This window comes from Panthera uncia (genome assembly GCF_023721935.1).
Source record: "Panthera uncia isolate 11264 chromosome C1 unlocalized genomic scaffold, Puncia_PCG_1.0 HiC_scaffold_4, whole genome shotgun sequence".
Taxonomy (NCBI): domain Eukaryota; kingdom Metazoa; phylum Chordata; class Mammalia; order Carnivora; family Felidae; genus Panthera; species Panthera uncia.
Window position 1 is genome coordinate 31,684,431 of NW_026057585.1, and position 13,542 is coordinate 31,697,972.

A 13,542-nucleotide genomic window follows, 5' to 3' on the forward strand; every position below is an offset into this window, starting at 1 on the left:
AGAGCAAAACTATTCACAGCAGTACCATATGCTCCCCACCATCAGGAGCGGCGGTACTGGTCACTGGACTTGGCAGGCGAACCAACTGAATGGAAATTCTGGAGACCACAGTAGGAGTTTTCTCTTTGTGGGTTTTGGATGGTAAAATCTTCAATCTGTTCCACAGGCAGAAATCAGAGTGAAGAATAATTCTACACAAATTGTGTGCGCGTGTACGTGTGTGTGTGCGTGTGTGTGTGTGTGTGTGTGTGTGTGAAAGAACATGACTACGTGTTACTTCTAGAAAAGTTAAAGGAGAAGCAGAGGCTCAGGATTTATCTTGTGCTATCCTACAGAGGTAGGAGACCGAACCTTGTATGCAAAAGGAGAGAAGATTGAGAAAGATGGAGAAGAATTATTTTTAGTATAAACTCCATGTTTTCTGTTTTTTTGTCTAAGAAAAAAAGTAAGATTGAGAAGAATTTCCCAAATGCCAAGACCGTTTAATAGCAGAATTACAACTGACGATAAATGCAGCACTTTTTAAAGCTTGTCCTTTCTCTGTTATTAACTTTGTTCTTTCGGTTGTGCCAGAGAAAGCACAAGAGACAGAAATTGGCAGAAATATGGGTCTGAAGAACAGAAATTCAACTCAAATGAAAATACCGTGAAAACCTCTAGTAAAAAAAAAAGTCTTTAGTTTAATAGCACAACTTTCATCATCAGGAAAAGGTTTATTTGAATTAAAAGTAAAATTTAGGACGCTCTATTATCTAATCATTAGTAATTCTGTGCACGTATGGGCTATTTTCTGTTTCCAAAGTGGTTTGCAATCATTAGTTAATCCACTCAGCATGCTTAGTCTAAATTGTGTTATATGCATATAATAGATAAGGACGGTTGTTGGGGAGCGGCCACATGACACGGCAGGCTGAGGAGCACACTGCTAAGTCAGGGGCTGTGACTTCTCGTCTGAACCACCCCGTTCGTCCGCCATGGGAGCCAGGCCTCTACCGCGGGAGGTCAAAACAAGGATTCAACTTGTCTGAAAAATAAATGCGTATATTCTAGAGAATATCTTTTCCAACAGTCATTGGAATGGCCTGCAGTTTTCATTTCCCTTTGGTGTCATGTGGGCCCCGTCTCAGCTGTCCTCATAGGTAAGAGAGATTTTAAAGGGCCAGTCTCTGAAGTCTCTCCCTTGAGGGACCGCTCAGCGGTTCCCAAGGATACATGTAGATGCTGACCAATACCCTTTTCCACATGAGGACACAGTCCTGAGAGTTTAAATGCATTGGAACGAGTCAGTGGGATAATGTGACGTTCTTTTCTTTTTGGCCATCAATAATGCTAGTCTGTATTGTTATCTGAGGCTTGCCAACTTCAATTTTTCTCTTGATAAGAAGAATGCTCTAAGCAAGATGTTGCTTTTAAGTGTTCTAAAGTAAGTGTATCGAAGATGGACCAAGGCTTGTGCCCAGCACAGCTTGTCCACATCGTGTTTAGCTTACAACTGCATGGCTTCCCTTTATTTTCATTTGTTTGCTCCCACCCGAACCAAACACATGAATGTGTGGCTCCGATAATGTATTCGGTATGTTTAATTAGCCGTTACATAACATGTAGGAAGGTGTGGCTTTTGAAACATGTTCTTCATTTTCTCCCAGTTTTTTCCTAATTCACAGTGTCTGGTAGCTTTTTTGCTTGTTTTTCTTGTTTGTTTGCTTCTTTGTTTTCATTCTTTCCAGAGTAAGAGTCTGTCCAGACTAAACTTACCTAACTGCTTCGGGGTTTAGATTTTCTTTAGTTTAATGGGTCGATAAACCCATTAAATTCTGTCCTGGGGTGCCTGAGTGTCTCAGCCGGTTAAGCATCCAACTTCGGCTCAGGTCATGATCTAATGGATTGTGAGTTCAAGCCCCACGTAGGGCTCTGTGCTGACAGCTCAGAGCCTGGACCCTGCTTCAGAATCTGTGACTCCCTTCTCCCTGCCCCGCTCCCACTCACACCCTGTCTCTCTCTGTCTCTCAAAAAATAAGTGTTAAAAAAATTTTTACAAAAATTAATTCTGCCTACCTTGCATTATGTGTATAATGCAGTCACCACTCGATAAGTGGATATGCATGATAAAATATTACTTAAGCTTGTGTTAAGGAGTTCCCTTTTGTGAAGTTTCAGGATTTTAAACTTGCATTTCAATGTCCATAATTTCACGATTTCTTTCTGAGTAGTTCGCTTGGTAAGAGTTTAAGTTTTTGAAAGATATCTAATAAGTCTTAACTGTGTCCTGATAATGAAAAAAAAATGACCAGCACTTCATCATTTCATTTAGAGACTATTGAAAAACTCTTTTACTTGTATGAACTGATTCCCAGTGACAACTGCCCCCAAAACACCCCCACAGAGTGCACGGCCAGCCGTGGGTGATTCACTATGGCGTCACTGGGAGAGATCGCGAAACCCACGGCTGTGATGGTGCCAGTCCATGCCTTTTCAGTGAGAAAGCATTCAGGCTCCACAGAGTGTTAATCTGGCCACAAAATGGGAGACGGCTAAGTCTGCCTGGAATGTCTGGCTGCTGGTTGGCAGACGCAGCCCTTTCTTCACCTTGGATCTGCTGGGCTGAGGATGCTTTCATAGTAATTTTCCAATGTCTTCCTTGATCAGTAGACTGCAGCATTTTATCATTTTGCAGATTTTGTTTTCTTCATGGGTTATTACTTCCACTGAACTGCACTTAACATCTATTAGCTTAGGTCTCCAGAAGATCAAAGTCCCTCTGTATCTGATTATTCTGCTCTTTGCAATTTGTGTCTCCCCCTCACTCCATCCCCTCCCCACCAATCCAGGAGCCTTGCACGTTTACAGATTTGGTTTCAGTGTCTTCCCCTAAGTCGTTTATAGACATAAAAGCATCATAAAGAGGGCATTGTGTCTTTAGCAAGAGGATAGGAGAGAAAAAAAGTGAAGACAGCAGTAGTAATTCCTGTATTATTTCTATCTCAATATGCATCATTGAAAATTCATGTGTAAAATCTCTTAAAACTCATGTTTAAATATTTTTCTTTTTGAAACGGGGTGGGCGAGGGAGGGAGAAAGAAGTGCTAATGTCATAGAATTATGCTAATGTTATAAAAGTTAAATTCCTGTGAGGTTTTTTCTTTTTCTAAGTCACTCACTGTACTCCCCTCCTTTTTTTCCAAAGCTCTGTCCAGTCTCCCCACGTTTTAGTTAAAAACATTTGTGTTGTCTTTTTTAGGAACCTGTCCACAGGGCCAACATTCCATTCATTTTATGGTTTACTGTTAACCTTAATGACTGGGTTCTAATGGAGGATTTTATTTCCTTTCTGAACGTTTAGTAAATAAGAATCATCCTCTAAATTTGGTCTCTTAGCTGTGATGTACCAAAGATCCTCTATCATATGTCAACCCAGTCTCAACAATAGACCAAAGTTGGCCCGGTCAGGGCATTTGCTCTAGCCCTAAAAAAGAATATTTTTAGAAACAACGTAAGAGGACCGGTACAAACCCATCCGCAGACATGAAGTGGGTGCTTGTGAGTTGACACAGGTATTAAAAACTCAAACTACATCTGGCAGCCAAAAAAATAGCTCTAAGGAGATTTGAATCTGAAGAAATTATTGAAACAAAGACCAGGAGCTTTTTTTGTAAGGATATTTCCTTGTCAGAAATGCTTAACACTATTCTCCATCATGAATTAAAGAAGCCAAAGCAAGAGGGACAAGAAACAGTGTGAGCTAGAGCAGGGCTTTTCTTGAATGTGTTTACAGAACATAGGAGGACCTTGTTAAAATGAAGACTCTAATCCAATAGGATTGGAATGGGACCTGGGGGTTTAACATGTCTCCAAGTGATTCAGCTACTGCTGATCCAGGGACCCCTCATTGGCAGAGGTAGAAGGTTTCTCCATGCCCCATAGCTAGTCTGACACTTTTCCTCTCACTTTTTTGCTTAATATTTATTTATTTTGGAGAAAGCGTAAGCAGGGGAGGGGCAGAGAGAGAGAGAGAGAGACAGAGGATCTGAAGCAGGCTCCGTGCTGACAGACTGACTGACAGCAGCAAGCCTGATGTGGGGCTCGAACCCACGCACCATGAGATCATAACCTGAGCAGAAGTTGGATGCTTAACCTACTGAGCCATGAAGGTGCCCCTCCTCTCACTTTACCTAGCACAGGAGACCATCTCCTTGTGAGACATTAGTCTCAGAGGATGGATGCTTAGAAGTCCTAGATCAGTGAATCTCAGATTTGTCTATGTATTTCAATTCTCTAGGGTCTTTAAAAACCCTAATGCTATGGCCACAGCCCTTATCAATTAACCAGAATCTCTGTGAATAGAACCCAGGCATCAGTATTTTTAAAAATTCTCCAGATGATCCCAGTGCACAGCCAAGTTTGAGAAGCAGTAGCTTAAACAAAGTACGTTAACTAGAATAATAACAGCAGCTAACATGTGTTGTCTGCTTTTATACAAATACCAGGTATTATGATAAATATATACATTTTTAAAATTGAATCATCAGATAAACCCCTTTTGCAGATCGGGAAACAGGCAGAGGTTATGTAGCTGAATAGTTGGTGGTACTGATACTAGAAGGCAAAAAGAGCAATGTCAACTGGAAGTAAGCATTTGATGTAGGAGGAGAGAACTTGCTCATTAATGAACATTTGCGCCTGAATCTAAGGTTTTCTTTTACTTGTATTTTTGACTTTTACGTAACAGTTGGTAGCTCCATGTTTAAATTTCCATCCCCCTCTCTTGCTGCACACCCATCCTCAAAGACCCAAGCCTGTCCTAGACTCTTGACCTGAGATAAATTGCCTTCTGGAGCCTTGACTCCCAGTAGGCTTTGTTTTTGTCTCATTTCACATTACTGTGGCCTCTCTTACCCCTAACTGGGCAGCAGGGGGAGCTATGGCTACCAGAAAAAAAAAAAGCCTGTATAACTGCCCCCAAAGGATACGCCTAAAAGAAAAATTTCCTAGCAGTTCTTCATCCAAAAGCTAATACCTACTGCCCCAAACCCCAGAGTATAGACAAATAGCTTGTGTGGGCGTGTTGTCAGCAGAAGAGTCTCAGGACTTCTCATGCGGCCCAGGAGAAGAGGCTGCACCAGTACAATAGTCAGTGTAGTCAAGATGGCTGATAAGTCCAGAAAGGGGCCATAAATAAGCAACTGACCTTTCCTGAATGATGTTCCTCATTCAGGGAGTACCGAATAACTATAATAAAATGTGTAAAATGTAAACGTGAGCATTCTTTTTGAACTCTGATCAATGATTTGAATAGAAAGTTTTGTATCAGTTTCCCTGACTTTAAATGGGTGTATATTAGGTCAATATATGTTCATTTAATTCAGGTCGTACCTCTGTTAGATGACATAGGGTTGGCAAGGAGTTGGAATCCCCAAAACAACACTATCAAAAAAAGTTTGAAGGAAATCTGAAAAATCCTAGAGAGAGATAATTCTCTCTCAGTTCACTGCAGAGCAGGGTACTGATTTACCCACAACCATAAATTCAGAAAGGCTGCTTCCCAAACCTGAGAACCTTTTTAGAATTGCTGTGGCTCAGACCCTTAGATGGTGATAGTCTCAGAGGAGATTAAGGCCTGATACTGTGAACACATTAGGATGTCTAAGTAGAACTAGAAGCTAAATAGATCAGCTCATTCCATAAGAAACCCCTGCTTTCTTAACTACTCTTTCTTTACCTGGCTTCCACTTCATCCTCCCTCCTTGACCCTGATATAGAAAATCACAAGGGAAATGGTGATGGGTATCCAATGCCATATTCCATTCACCAAGACAATCTCATTAGAATTCCTGTTCTACCCTTAATTCTGAGGTATTCATGTGTCATCTCTGGAAGAATTTAAGGATAATGGAACTAGAACCTATACTGTCAAATAGATTTTGGCCAATATGATGTTAGGGGCCTTTAATATGCTGCCATGAGTTGATAAAGCTCTTGGAAATTGATATGTAAACTTCATGAAGGGCATCATTGTCTGTTCAATGGAGTTTCAGAGTGTGATCTCTCTGACTTCGAGTCACTGGAGCAATTGTTAGCAGAATGATATGAAAATGTATCCAGTTAGGTTAATGCTTATTAACCTTAATTTCACTCATTGCAGTCTTCACAAATGTGTCTTAATTATGTGTGAGCTTCCTTCTCTTCTCCTGGATATACTCAGTCTAGTAAAAGAACCGGGCTATTGCATTGCAGGCTGACAGATTAGTAGTGGCACAAATGCATGCAAAAATACACAGACAAGTCTTTGCTCTGTAGTGGAAGCCTCCCTGGTAATTCTCCTGGGTCCTTGAAATTAAGTTGCCAATTTACTTACACCAGCTAAGGAGTCTGCTTCTCCTCACTGAGCTCTGTCTGAGAGCCCCTCTGTTACTTGACTAGCATGTGAGAGTTACATGCTCTACCCCTGCCCTGCTGAATCTACTTGGGATCATGAGCCAGACCAGGGATATTTGGAAATACTCACAATCCCCTCTGCAGGAAAATATTTCACATGAAAAAAGGAGAAGTGACAATTTTATTAAGAAAGCTAACTCTTTAAACAGGATTTCTTTTTTTAATCTCACTGACTATGGAAGCTTACATGCTGGTAAAGGCTTAAAGGAAAGATGGTCTGTAGTTGGAGAGACTTCCCAGCCACAGTACAAATCAAGCTCACCAGATTGTGGGATCACAAACCAAGGAGAGAAGGAGGTATAGGTGGGTGGTCAGACCTGGGAACTGTCCCTTCTCTCTAGGAATAGAAATTGCAGTTCTGCATGTTTTGTTTCTGGGTGAAAAAAAAACAAAAAAACAAAAAAACAAAAAAAACAGAAAAAAGAAAGTGGTGGGCAGTTTTTCCCTAATGTCCTAATAGACTGCCTGAGGCATATAAGCATGAACAATAAGCTTTGTTAAATGACCATCTGAAAAGGAAAATTGAGACTTTATTCAAAGTTGATGGAGAAAACACACTCATACACTCCCTGCCATCTTGTTATAAGCAGAGGAGGGCTCTCTCCAGGGAAACAGTGGAGGATCGATGCACCTCGGAAGGCCAACCACTATGAGAATTGGGAACACGTTCAACTGTATTGACCCTTCAACCCCTGTGACCCCAAATGCTGGGTCAATAACTCTTTCAGGGGCATCACACAGGTGAGGGTTTTGATTTTTCTTTCCTTCACAGCCCACAATGAACAAATCTGAAGGGTCAGAGATAAACGAGGCTTCTTTAGGAATTGGCCCCCATCTAACTTTCATGGATACCACTTTCTTTCTTTTCCTTTCTCTACTTGTGCTTTTTATTCATTGTTGGGTCTACCTCCTGGATAAAGAATTCAGGTTTCCCTATAATTTGCCTTCTTGGGTGAGCCAGATTTTCACAAATTTGGACCAAAGAAATCACTAAAGTCCCACCAAATTTGAAGCAAGCTCCCAAGTAGGGGCTTCCCTTTGAAAGTCTCCTCTCTGGCTTAACCTTCGATACTTTTCTTCCTGAGAAATGATTCACTCTCCTGCTTTTGATGGTGCCCTGTTTAGCAGGTGTGACAGATGCTGTTGATTTGCTCACTCAACACCTCTTTCCAACCCCCTCCTTTCTTGCCCCCCTTCACTGTGGAAGCAGGAAAAGCTCCATAGTGCTTTCCCACTCACTTTCCCAGCCTCCTTTAGATCAGGCAGAGAGAGGGTGGGGGTGGGGTTTGCAGTTCTGTTAATGGGAGTCCGAGGCAATCATAGTGCTGCTTTTGGGAAAGTGGTTTTCTTCCTAACAAATGGCAGAAATAAAGCCAGCACCAACCATCTTACTTTTTCCACTGAATATAGGTGATGCTTGAAGGTACAGTCACTATCTGGCAATAAGAAATACGAAGGCTATCAGAGTGGAGATAAAGAAGGAACTCGGTTCTTGTTGACTTGGTTGAGTTACCATAGCTCCATCCATCTTGTATGGATATCCTAGATTATCTGTTTTCCAATTTCTTGTTAGGTTACAAAAAAAAAAAAATTGAAGTCAGAAATATCAGGTATTCTGTTACTTACAGATTATTATGTCCCTAAATAGAATAAATAACATAAAAACCAAACCCAAATTAACCTTCCCACCCCTCAAAAAGCCCTATCCCACTGAGTTCCAAGCCCTGTGTTAGAGGAAGTTATTAACATGATCAGTCATGTTGCCTTATTCTTATTTTTGCCATTTTACAGATATGGCAACTAAAGGCTAGGGATCTAAAGCAGCTTTACCAAGGTCACACAGTAAGCTGCTAAAAGCTGGGGAATAGAGCCAAGAGCTCTATAATCCCAGGCGAGGCCTCCTCTGCTCTGTCTCTCCCCCTCAGCTGGGAAAATGTCAAAGGATTTATCAAAAACAGCCTGAAGCTAGATTAGGTATTTTAATACCCAAAGCACTTAATTACTAATACAGTTTAAGGTACATTAACCTAATTGGAAACTTTCTACATATGGCATAGGTTTTTTTTTTTCCCCTGAAAAAATTAATAGTATTTTTTCCAACTTTTCTACTAGCCCGCCTCATCTTTATGTGTTACTACTGCTTTTCAAAGTTAGAAAAATATCACAGCCAAGACCTGAATTAATGTTATTTTCTCCTATAAAAGCACAAATAGTATAAAAAGAATAAAATGCGAGAAAAAGTAAGGAGGAAACTGTACCTGATGATTGCATATCTCACCTACTTAGCCTGCTGGGAAGCTGGCAGGACTCCATCATTGGAACCCAGAGGTCATCCTTGGCTGTGCTTCTCCCTCACATTCCCCCATTCCGTCCACACCACATCCTGTTGTGTCTAGCAATCCCCACCACCCTCTAGCAAGCCCCTTAGGCCAGGCCCTCCACATTCTCCTCTGGATTACTGTGATGGCCATCCAGCCAGTCTCTTAGATCATTCCACTCTCTTCCCCACACTGCAGTTGGAGAGATCCGTATAAAATGCAAACCAGATTGGTCAGTCCCCCATTTTAAACGCTTCAGTGATTCCCCATGGCCCTCAGGATAAGTTCAAACTCCTTGCCATGGCTCCTTCCTGTGGCCTTCATTGCCTGTTGTATGTCTCATTTCCCAGTCTTAATTCGATGCTCCAGCCATATTGAGCCATTTGCATTTCCTCAGGCTGGCTATGCTTTTCCTCCCTTCCAGGCTCTTGCAGAAGCTGACCACTGCTGGGAACATACACATCTTGCTCTTCCCTTCTCTTCCTCCCAACAATTCCCAAGCTAACTCCTAATCATCTGCTGCCCAAGCATCACTATCTTTGGAATCTTACCTGGACCACCTCCTCCCCAGACTGGGGTAAAGGCCTCTCTAATGTGTTCCCATAGCAACCTGGCATAAAACACACTGAGATAATGCTGAAATTATTTGCTTGTGTGTCTGTCTTCCCGGGGGGGCATCCTGAGTGCAGGGACTCTATTTTGTTCACCTTTGCTTCATCAGCACCTAGCACAGTGACGCTTACAAAATAGATACTCAGTAAAAATAATTGTTCAGTGAACGGAAGAAAAAGCAAACTCACCTTGCATCAAGGACTGTGCAAAAGACTAGTAAACAGGTGGGCAGGAAGGATGATTTTACTGTTTGTGAAGTCACAGAGAGCTTATTCACCCTGCACTTAGGAAAGTATCCATCCTTGATGAAGGACTGGCATCCAACACACTGGGTCATGGGTTGTTTAAAAAAAATCCAAATGGAGAAAGCTGGCAGGTCGAGAAGCTGACCACACTCTGAGAGGGAATGGATGTAGGGGATTCTTGCAGACCCTTACAAGCGTCATGGAGGTTGAATGTGGGGCAGAGGGATTTGGGGCTTCTAACTGTACATGCAAAGTTATAGACTCTCTTCTCTCTTGACCCCTTCCTCACCTCCCCACCACTCCTTTCTGCTGATGCCATTATCCTGGTGTTTTCAGCCACAAAACCAGAGGTGCCTCCAGAATCCACTTTTCTTTTTAAGGCAGATCACTTCATAAATTATCCACACACAGATAACCTGTAGAAGCTAAAGCTGACATTTCACACTAGAACATTATGTATGAAGAAGCGCTAAGTGGGGAACTGATGGCATTTCCCTGCACTCTCTCTTAATGCACCTTGTTACCTCTAAGTAACAGAGTAGTCCATGTAGTCTGCACTGATGTCAGCCTGCAGCCCAAAGTGTAGCTGAAGTGTAGCCCAAAGTGTAGCCACAAATGGGTGGCCTGTGTGGAAATGCCACGCCTCTTAGGACCTTCAGGGTCTGTGGCATTTATTCATCACATAAGCACAACAGCTGATGAGACCACCCTTGTTTCTTTCCATGCCTGTGGGTATGGCAGCTCATGGGCATGGTAGCCTGTGGTCATCATACTTCTGAGAGGTCAACCCCAATGTCAGGAAAGCTATGCATGGAACTTCCAAAGAGAAAAGGCAAACCACCTTTGAGAGATCTACTATCTGGAGCTGGCTCTGCACCTAAGGGAAGTACCCATGTAAGAGTGAGTCAATGAACACAAGAAGCAGGCCACCTATGTGTTTGGGGCAGCCATCTTCTGTGTGTGCCCAAATTAGCCACAGTGGCTCCTGACTTGAGTTGCCACAGCAGAGCTGGGACCGTAGTTGGGGTTGTGGGTAGGTCATCTCCTACAAATGTCCCAAAAGACTGTGACATGATCAAAAGGACTAGAAGGCCTTTAAAAGCAATGGGGGAAAAAGGGACAGGAGTGAGAGCTTCAGGGGTGCACAAAGTCCTCTTGTCTGGAACTTTGTGAGGTCTTAAATTTCCATTGATAAATATTGAGGGTTTAATATATGTAGGACAGGACACTGTGCTGTGGATGCTATGACATAAATAACACAGTTCCTGTCTTCAAGGAGCTGTCCCTTTAATGTGGGGAATAAGAAATTGACTTAATAAGCTCATATACTGAGTGAAAAAATGGCATCAGTGAAACAAATAAAAAAGGAGTCAGGAAAAGGGGAAATTGCTGCCAGCCAGGATTACCTAGAAGGCTCCCTGGAAGCCTAGCCAGTTGACCAGATGTTGCTGGAGTGATAGGGTTATCAGGAGACTTATCTGTTCACTGCCTGACACCCACGCCACCCTCCACACACTTAGGACTGAGGTCTGAGTGGCTGTCATGTTGAAAATCCCCTGGTAGACACTAAAGAACATGTGGAAACAATAACCAACTTTTACTAACTTACTTAGTGGGATTTGGGGCCTCTGGGAACTCTGTCTTTTATTTTCCTATAGGACCAAAACATTACCATTCCCCACTCCCACCTGAGGAAGAGTTTCAGTCTTCTGTCACATGAGGCTTTTCTGTCTCCCTGAAAATGGTTTCTCAAAGGACACCTAGACACTCAGATGCTTCTTCCAAAGGACACTTGTAGCACTTGCATGCACAAAGGATAAATTGATAGATCCTCATCATAACCATCGATCAGCCTCATGTGAGTCCTTTTCCCATTACCTTCTCCCTCCTCTTAGCTCTAAGATGAAGATAACTTCTTCTCCTTCCTTTTCTGACTGTGGAAGCATTTAAACTTTTGACCAACCTGGGAACCCTTTGTACCCAAATCCTAAGGCTTTGTTCTTCCTCCCTGGCTTGTAACACAGCCTCCTAAAAACCTGTTCGCATGTGAGCCTCCCTGCCTTCAAATCCCTTCCCACTCTCCTCTTCATTCTGCAGCCCAATTATTTTAAAAGTTTTGCCCCATGGCAGAGGATTTTAACCTCCTGAATTTTACTGTAATACTCATGTGTGTATAAGAACGAGAGCTTAAGGCCACCTTTTGACTGTTATTATTTTAACCAGGATGAAGGACAGGCAAACAAGGTGCAGGAGTAAAGGAGAAGAAACTGCTTTTTGGCATTTTATGCAAATTGGCTTTTTTTCTAGGCTTGTGTTGGCAGGATTCTTATACTCTGTCTTTCCCGCCACTGCAGTGAGTGGGTACGTGTTGGACATACGCATTTATACACACACACCCTCATGTACACATGCGTGTGCATACACATGCACACACAGGCAAACAGCCTTGACAAGGTCGGAAGTTGAACTAGAATCAATGCCGAAATGCCCTTATTAAGAGACATAGATGGGAACCAAGGGGAAGTACTAAACTAGCAGAGCATAACACTGAAGAATATTTCCTTTGTTGTTTCTTATCTCCTAGATCTCTTAATTTCTTCTCCATTAAAAGGGGGCTAACAGTCTCGCCTGCCTCATCAGTGACATGAATGAACATCTGTAAAGCACTAAGAACAGGGCTTGGCATACTGTGAGTACCTTAAGTGTTCAGTAAATACATAAAATGAACATGTAAGTCCAGAGCCCAGCATACAGTACATCCTCTATATGTTATTGAAGAAGCTCGGTTCTTAACTATTGCTTTAAATTTCCCCCAACCACCTTAGAGGAGCCATCCATGCAGGTTTCTTTCCATGAAGAGCTGCTAGGTAGTTCTGGGTCCCCACTTACCAACTTATCCACTTATACCAACTTACAACGTATGGTGTAGCTTTAAGAAAACTTTAAGGGATTACATATATTGAAGCAAGTTTAATCTGCATCAAAAATGGGTAGCATTTTTTCTAACCTGAAGTTGGGTTAAGACTTGAATGGGTCTAGCCTATGAAAGTATAGACATCCGCCTTTTTCCTGAAGCCAATAGACCAGTGGTTGCAAACTTTTTTTTAAATAGTGACCTATAGTAATACAAACATTTTCTGTTGTGACCCAGTACAGAGGCATGTATGTTGATGGCTGAAACAAAAGCTCCTTAAAGCGATACTCTTGCTATATACAACACACTTGGATATTTTCTCTTCCTCCTATTTCATTTTTTAAAATACTGTTTATGACTACTAAATTGATTTCAGAACCCACCAATGGGTCATGATCTGTAGTTTGACAAACATCAAGTCAGACCAAAAGTATCTTTAGGAACAGGCTAATGATAAGAAATGGAATCCTATAAACGACTCTAAAAGTTCTTTAGTGGAAGAAAGATGACTATTGATTTGGGTCTGTGTACCCATGTTTCTTTCTCCTTGAGAATTTAAATTGCAAAGATAAATTCTCAGCTTCAGGTGTGTTTCTTTAAAAAATGGCGTTGCTTTACAAAGCAGAAGTAATAGCACACCAGGTGGCATTCTGGGACACATAGGTTTCTCTAGGACTAGTAATTATGCTGAGCGTTATCCAATTGAACTCTGAAGAATTGAACCACGTAATAGAGTGTGGTAGAAACAGGGATATCAACTAGTTCTCTTTGTCCCTGATTTACAAAAATCTTTGACATACGCTGATACCTTAAAATCTGCAAGTTCTTTTGGCAACTGATATCAAAATAAATTGAGATGAGATCCCATTCCTTCTGGACAAATTGCCATGGCATTCTGCTTTCCTACATAACAAACATCAGTAATGCCTTTACTTCTGCATAGTACTTGGCAATTTGCAAAGTGTTTAAATGCATATTACCTCCACCTCATAACATTTCTGTGAGGTATACTGGCCAGGTG